Source organism: Quercus robur, chromosome 12 (assembly GCF_932294415.1).
Source record: "Quercus robur chromosome 12, dhQueRobu3.1, whole genome shotgun sequence".
Classification (NCBI taxonomy): Eukaryota; Viridiplantae; Streptophyta; class Magnoliopsida; order Fagales; family Fagaceae; genus Quercus; species Quercus robur.
In genome coordinates, this window is record NC_065545.1 from 2,021,793 (window position 1) to 2,029,882 (window position 8,090).

At 31.1% G+C, this 8,090-nt stretch overlaps 1 pseudogene; it reads left to right on the forward strand.

Moving 5' to 3' along the window:
* Positions 1-7,621: 7,621 nt before the first annotated feature.
* LOC126710639 (U4 spliceosomal RNA) lies at positions 7,622-7,746 on the forward strand (annotated as a pseudogene).
* Positions 7,747-8,090: the final 344 nt, after the last annotated feature.

Below are 8,090 nucleotides of genomic sequence, written 5' to 3' on the forward strand. Positions count from 1 at the left end.
CACAATCAATTTCTTGCTGCTCATCTAGTGGTTGATAGGTATAATATTCTCGGTAGATATAATAAACGATGGCAATGACGACAGCGAAAATGGCTACTAGGAGTAGGACTATTAGTGGAATTGGGATGTTGGGCTCGTTGAAGTCGGGAGGAAAGAAAGGGGTCGGGGGTATTGCGGAGAGATTCATTGTATAAGCGCAGGAGCAAGAAACAGAAACAGAGGGTTTGGATTTCTTTCTCTTTTTGTTTTTCTTCTCAGTGATTTGCATCTCAATGCCTTTTATACTTTGTTTTCTCAACTTGTAGCCTTTCAAGCTATGGGTCCAAACTCGAAACTCAGTTTATTCAACTGCCTAATAATTTCTTTTTCTTATTCACACTTGTATTGTTATTCACTTATTTTTTATAGGAAGACCATGTCATACGCTCATAGCACAAGTATAGAACTAAAAAATATTCACATTAGTCCTCGAATTGCTATGCTAAGAAGCAACAAAATAATCTTTTCTTTTAAAAACCAATTAGTTTGTAATCGGTAAATAAATAAATAAATAAATAAGTAAATACCAATTAGTTAAAAACGGTATAAAAGGAATAATACAAAACTCATGAGAAAATTACTTTTATTTTCTTCATCCTCCCACATATGAAACTGCCTAACTAAAAATGCATTTGAATTATCTTATCTTCCTCACAGATTTTCATTCCTTCTTTTATTTTCTTTTTAAAAAAAATATATTATAACTGCTACAAATTTTATTATGGCCAAAATATTAATTTGGTCTCTATATTTTGGAATCACATTCAATTTAGTCAACGTTGATCCCTCAAAATTGTTCAGGTATTTTTTATGATTATGAACAATGTTACGGCTTGTAGTTTCATGATGAGCCAGATCCATATAATGGGGAAGCCTTCACCTTTGGGGGGACCTGGTGGGAAATGTGCTCCTTCATAAACTTCCTTTCTTCAAAAAAGCAAAAAAAAATATATATAAATATATATATACATTGGCGGAGCCAGAGGGGGCGAGGGGGGGCACCCACCCCCCTGACTCCTAAAATTTTCTAGTATTAGTAGTCTAAAGTAATTACTTATTGACATAGAGGGAAAAAATGAAAAAAAAAAAAAAAAAAGACTTCTACTTGGTTGAAAGTGACTCTAAAATAGGAAAAAGAAACGAAAAAAAGTTCTCAAATACCAAACCATGTAAGCTTGTCACCAATTTCACTATTCTTATAAGTAACTTTTGTCTTGTCCTACGTGGCTACATGTTGCACCTATTTCACTATTTTTTATTTTTTATTTTATATCATTATTTACACCATTTTTACTATTTATGATACTATTCACAGCATTTTATCATTGAATGATGCTAAAGATACTACAAATTGGCATGTCATCAATCACAAAAAATAATTTCAAACATTTATTCATTATATTTTTTAACACTAATCACATTTTTACTCCATCAATTTGTAAATTTTTTAGTAGCTATGAATTGGTTATTTTTGTTTATTTATTTTAATAATGTGAAATATATTCATATTTGCTAACAATTGTTTATTTATTTTTGTATTATTTTTTATTAATATTTTTAGATTAATTTCACTTTTAATATCGTCTATTAATTTTGCCCCCTCTAGACTAAAATCCTGACTCCACCACTATATATATATGGTTGGGTTCAAGTTACATCATCCAATAACTTGTTATTGAATTCATATTTTTAAAATTCAACCATTGAATTACATGTTATATATACACACCAATTTTTATGTCAATTGGATGTAATTTACCATTCAATCTATAAACTCATCTTTTATGCATTATTTTAAATTACAAAAACTTAAATTTAAAAAATTGATTAATTACATGACTATTAATCTTTGATTGTTTTTAAATTTTGTAAGACTAGGTGCAATTTGAACCCATTCCTATATAAAGAGTTCGATGATATGTGTATTTAAAAAGATAGGTAGCTAAAATAGACAAATGACCTTCTAGAAAAATTTTTACTAAAGTCATTGTGATTAGTATAACAAGTAACTGTAACTGTTAGACAATTTAGCTAGCTCAAAGCTAGCTAGCTTGTTGGAGTAATATTTAAGAGGCGGGCTAGATAGAATTGAGGGTGTGCATTCACCCCACAAACCCAACTTGATCTTTAGAGGTTGGCTTTATGGTGGGTTGATGGATTAAGGTTATTTTTTAACGCTTAGGTTAGGTCATGTTCGGATTGGCAAGATTTTCATTCAACTAATCCAATCCAACCCATGCTAGTAATAATTTTAATATATATATATATATATATATATATATGTGTGTGTATGTATGTATGTCTTATAAGTTTGTTTATTTGACTCATTATGGATTTTGTGGCCTTATTTTAAATTTGTTATTTGAATTTTTTTTTTTTTTTAGACTTTTTTTATAGGATTTGAGATTTAAGTTTTAAAAACTATAATAATACGTCCAATTCTGTAGTATGTAATCATTTATTGAATAAAATAACTTCAATTTTCTTACTAGCCTTGACAAAATGGTCACAACTCAACAAGGTAACCAAAACCAACTCAATCCATATGGGTTGGGTTTTGGTTGAAGATTTCTTAAACAAAAAAGGTTGGATAGGGTTGAGAAATACCTCAAACCCAATCCAACCAATCAATGCTCACCTTTATGCCTGTACTTAGAATTTGGCTATAAAACCTTATTAATGAAATTTTTGAAAATGCTTTGTAGTCTATAGACTTCATTTTGGCCTTTAAAGATCTCATCATATATAATATTACATTTTTGATAATTTATAGTTGCTACAATGGAAAAGGAAAGATTTGAAACATGTCTCTTTTAATAAAGGAATAAAAACCATGTCATTAAGTTAAAATGCTCTTGACCACCCTATATGGACACAGATATCAAGATATTCAAGAAATCTTTGTAAAGCACATAAAGAATAAAAGAATACTAATGGGATGAACAATTAATTCTTCAACGTTGCCATTTCCAAATGAAAACTTCATTCATTATATTTAAATTGCCTACGTAAACTTCAGTCTAATTAATCCAATTTCTGCAAGAACTCAACCGCTTCGAAGACACTTCCAGAAACAGTAGAAACAGAAACAATTTCTCACCAAGACGTGGAAAAAGGAATCCTATACTACGGTGGATTTCAATGTATTTTTTTTTTCCAAGTAGCTACAAGAAATCAAGCCATTTATTTGTTGTACCTAGCTAACTATCCTACAAATTAATCATGATGTACTAACTAGATTCACATACTGAAAAACCCAAATGATGATGACAATCGATCAAGATCAAGAATGATGGAACAAAGATTCAATCTTGGACCTCTGGGAGGGCGATAGGCTGACGGCAAACAGGACAGGTATTCCTGCGGAGCATGTACTCACCTATGCAGTCCGAGTGGAACACATGGCCACAAGATGGTAAGGATGAGAGTTGGTCTCCACAAGTGAACTCTTCCTGGCACCATGCACACTTTCTTTCTTCGAAGGGAACCATGCCACTGACGCCAGGTTGGTAGATGAAGTTCGGCATGTTGTCACGTAAATGAGGATCAACGCCAGATTGATAGGTATAAGATTCTCGGTAGATATAATAAACGACGGCAATGACGACAACGAAAATGGCTACTAGTAGTAGGACTATTAGTGGAATTGGGGTGTTGGACACGTTGAAGTAGGGAGAAAAGGAAGGGGTCGAGGGTATTGCGGAGAGATTCATTGTGTAAGCGCAGGAGTAAGAAACAGATTGAAACAGAGGGTTTGGATTTCTTTCTCTTTATGTTTTTCTTCTCAGTGATTTGCATCTCAATGCCTTTTATACTTTGTTTTCTCAACTTGTAGCCTTTCAAGCTATGGGTCCAAACTCGAAACTCAGTTTATTCAACTGCCTAATAAATGCTTTTTCTTATTCACACCAGTATTGTTATTCACTTATTTTTGAGAGGAAGACCATGTCATAGGCTCATAGCACAAGTATATAATTAAAAAATATTTACATTAGTCCTCGAATTGCTATGCTAAGAAGCAACAAAATAATCTCTTCTTTTAAAAACCAATTAGTTTGTAATCGGTAAAAAAAAATTTAAAAATTAAAAAAAAAATGTAAATACCAATTAGTTTGAAACGGTATAAAAGAAATAATACAAAACTCATGAGAAAATTACTTTTATTTTCTTCATCCTCCCACATATGAAACTGCCTAACCAAAAATGCATTTGAATTATCTTATCTTCCTCACAGATTTCATTCCTTCTTTTATTTTCTTTTTTTAAAAAAATATATTATAACTGCTACAAATTTTATTATGGCCAAAATATTAATTTGGTCTCTATATTTTGGAATTACATTCAATTTAGTCAACATTGATCCCTCAAAATTGATGATCGAGGTATTTTTTTTTATTATGAACAATGTTATGGCTTGTAGTTTCATGATGAGCCAGATCCATATACTGGGGAAGCCTTCACCTTTGGGGGGACCTGGTGGGAAATGTGCTCCTTCATAAACTTCCTTTCTTCCAAAAAAAAAAAATTGCAAAAAAAAAAAATATATATATATATATATATATACACTGGCGGAGCCAGAGGGGGGCCAGGGGGGACACCTACCCCCCTGACTCCTCCTAAAATTTTCTAGTATTAGTAGTCTAAAGTAATTACTTACTGACATAGAAGGAAAAAAAATGACTTTTACTTGGTTGAAAGTGACTCTGACACAAGAAAAAGAAAGGAAAAAAAGTTCTTAAACACCAAACCATGTAAGCTTTTCACCAATTTCACTGTTCTTCTAAGTAACTTTTGTCTTGTCCTATGTGGCTACGTGTTTCACCTATTTCACTATTTTTTATTTTTTATTTTATATCATTATTTACACCATTTTTACTATTTATGATACTATTCACAGCATTTTATTATTGAATGATGCTTGAGATACTACAAATTGTACTACTTATATCTTACAAATTGGCATGTCACCAATCACAAAAAATAATTTTAAACATTTATTCATTATATTTTTTAAGTAACACAAATCACATTTTTACTCCATCAGTTTGTAAATTTTTTAGTAGCTATGAATTGGTTATTTTTGTTTATTTATTTTAATAATGTGAAATATATTCATATTTGCTAACAATTTTTTATTTATTTTTTATTTATTGTTGATTAATATTTTTAGATTAATTTCACTTTTAATATCGTCTTTTAATTTTGCCCCCTCTAGACTAAAATTCTGGCTCCGCCACTATATATATATATATATATATGGTTGGGTTCAAGTTACACCATCCAATAACTTGCTATTGAATTCATATTTTAAAAATTCAACCATTGATTATATGTTCTATATATTCATAACATGCACACTAATTTTTATGTTAATTGGATGTAATTTACCATTTGATCTATAAACTCATCTTTTATGAATTATTTTAAATTACAAAAACTTAAATTTAAAAAATTGATTAATTATGTGACTATTAATCTTTGATTTTTTTTAAATTTTGTAAGACTATGTGCAATTTGAACTCATTCCTATATAAAGAGTTTGATGATATGTGTATTTAAATAGATAGGTAGCTAAAATAGACAAATGACCTTCTAGAAAAGTTTTTACTAACTTCATTGTGATTAGTATAATAAGTAACTATAACTGTTAGACAATTTAGCTAGCTAGCTTGTTGGAGCAATATTTAAGAGGCGGGCTAGATAGAATTAAGGGTGTGCATTCACCCCCACAAACCCAACTTGATCTTTAGAGGTTGGCTTTTATGGTGGGTTGATGGATTAAGGTCATTTTTTAACGCTTAGGTTAGGTCATGTTTGGATTGGCAAGATTTTCATTCAACTAATCCAATCCAACCCATGCTATTAATAATTTTAATATAATATATATATATATATATATATGTGTGTGTGTTATAAGTTTGTTTATTTGACTCATTATGGATTTTGTGGTCTTATTTTAAATTTGTTATTTGAATCTTTTTTTTATATTATGAGATTTAAGTTTTAAAAACTATAATAATACGTCCAATTCTGTAGTATGTAATCATTTATTGAATAAAATAACTTCAATTTTCTTACTAGCCTTGACAAAATGGTAACAACTCAACAAGGTAACCGAAACCAACTCAATCTATATGGGTTGGGTTTTGGTTGAAGATTTCTTAAACAAAAAAAGTTGGATAGGGTTGAGAAATACCTCAAACCCAATCCAACCAACCAATGCTCACCTTTATGCTTGTACTTAGAATTTGGCTATAAAACCTTATTAATGAAATTTTTGAAAATGCTTTGTTGCCTATGAACTTCATTTTGACCTTTAAAGATCTCATCATATATAATATTACATTTTTGATAATTTATAATTGCCACAATGGAGAAGGAAAGATTTAAAACATGTCTCTTTTAATAAAGGAATATAAAAAATGTCATTAAATTAAAACGCTCTTGACCACCCTATATGATATTTAACTTGCCATTTCCAAATGAAAACTTCATTCATTATATTTAACTTGCCTGCGTAAACTTCAGTCTAATTAATCCAATTTTAGCAAGAACTCAACTGCTTCAAAGACACTTCCAGAAACAGTAGAAACAGAAACAATTTCTCATAAAGATGTGGAAAAAGAATCCTATACTACAGTGGATTTTATAAATGTATTTTTTTTCCAAGTAGCTACAAGAAATCAAGCCATTTATTTGTTGTACCTAGCTAGCTATCCTACAAATTAATCGTGATGTACTAACTAGATTCACATACTGAAAAACCCAAATGATGATGATAATCAAGATCAAGAAAGATGGAACAATTAAAGATTCAATCTTGGACCGCTGGAAAGGGCGATAGGCTGACGGCAAAAAGGACAGGTATTCCGGCGGAGCATGTACTCACCTATGCAGTCGGAGTGGAACACATGGCCACAAGATGGTATGGATGAGAGTCGGTCTCCATTAGTGAACTCTTCTTGGCACCATGCACACTTTCTTTCTTCGAAGGGAACCGTGCCACTAATGCCAGGTTGGTAGACGAAGTTGGGTATGTTGTCACGTAAATGAGGGTCAACTCCACCAACAATTTCACACATTTCCAATTCCAGCACTTCTTGCAGATGTACTTGTTGATAGGTATTAGATTCTTGGAAAAAATCAAAAACGATCCAAATGATCAAAACAACACAAATGACTACTAGTATTTTTAGGACGATTAGTAGAAATAGGGTGTTGGCCCCCTTGGAGTTGGGAGGAAAGGAAGGGGTGGAGGGTTTTGGGGAGAGATTCATGGTGTAAGCGCAGGAGCAATAAACAGAAACAGAGGGTTTGGATTTCTCTCTCTTTTTGTTTTTCTTTCTCAGTGGTTTGGATCTCAATGCCTTTTATACTTTGTTTTCTCAACTTTGAAGCTAAGTTCAAACTCCAAACTCAGTTAATTCAACTGCCTAACTGATTTTTTTTTTTTAATTTTATTTTATATGTCTGTGTGTAAAAGACAGCAGCCCAAAACTTTACCCCGACCGCAAGAATACACCTCACAAATTATATATATATATATATATATATATATATATAAAGTAACTTTAATTTTAGTATCTTTGCGCTTTGGGCAATAACGCAACTTGTGAGGTTCTAACAGAGGCGCGTCTATTGCTGGTTGAAAACTTTAAGAGCATGTGGATGTAAATTTTCCTTTTATTTTGTCAAAAAAAAATTTTTTTCTTTTTCTATTTTTCACAGTTAATTTTACAAAATTTACACGTCAATTTGTTTATTTTACACCTTCTTTTACTTAAATAATATTTTCCTCACATTTTTTTATTATTTCACAGCTACCTAAGGCCCCACCAACTTTAACACACACGCCAACTATATCTGATCTCTATCTCTTTCTTTTTCTTTTTCTCTTTCTTCTTTTTTTCTTTTCCTTCTCCTTCTTTTTTCTTCTCCATTTTTTCTTCTTCAACATCTTGTTCTTTCTTCTTCTTCTGCTAATGCTGAAACAAGAAGCTAAAGAGAGAAAACTCTTGGTGGGTAAGCTTTTTTTTTTTTTTTTTTTTTGA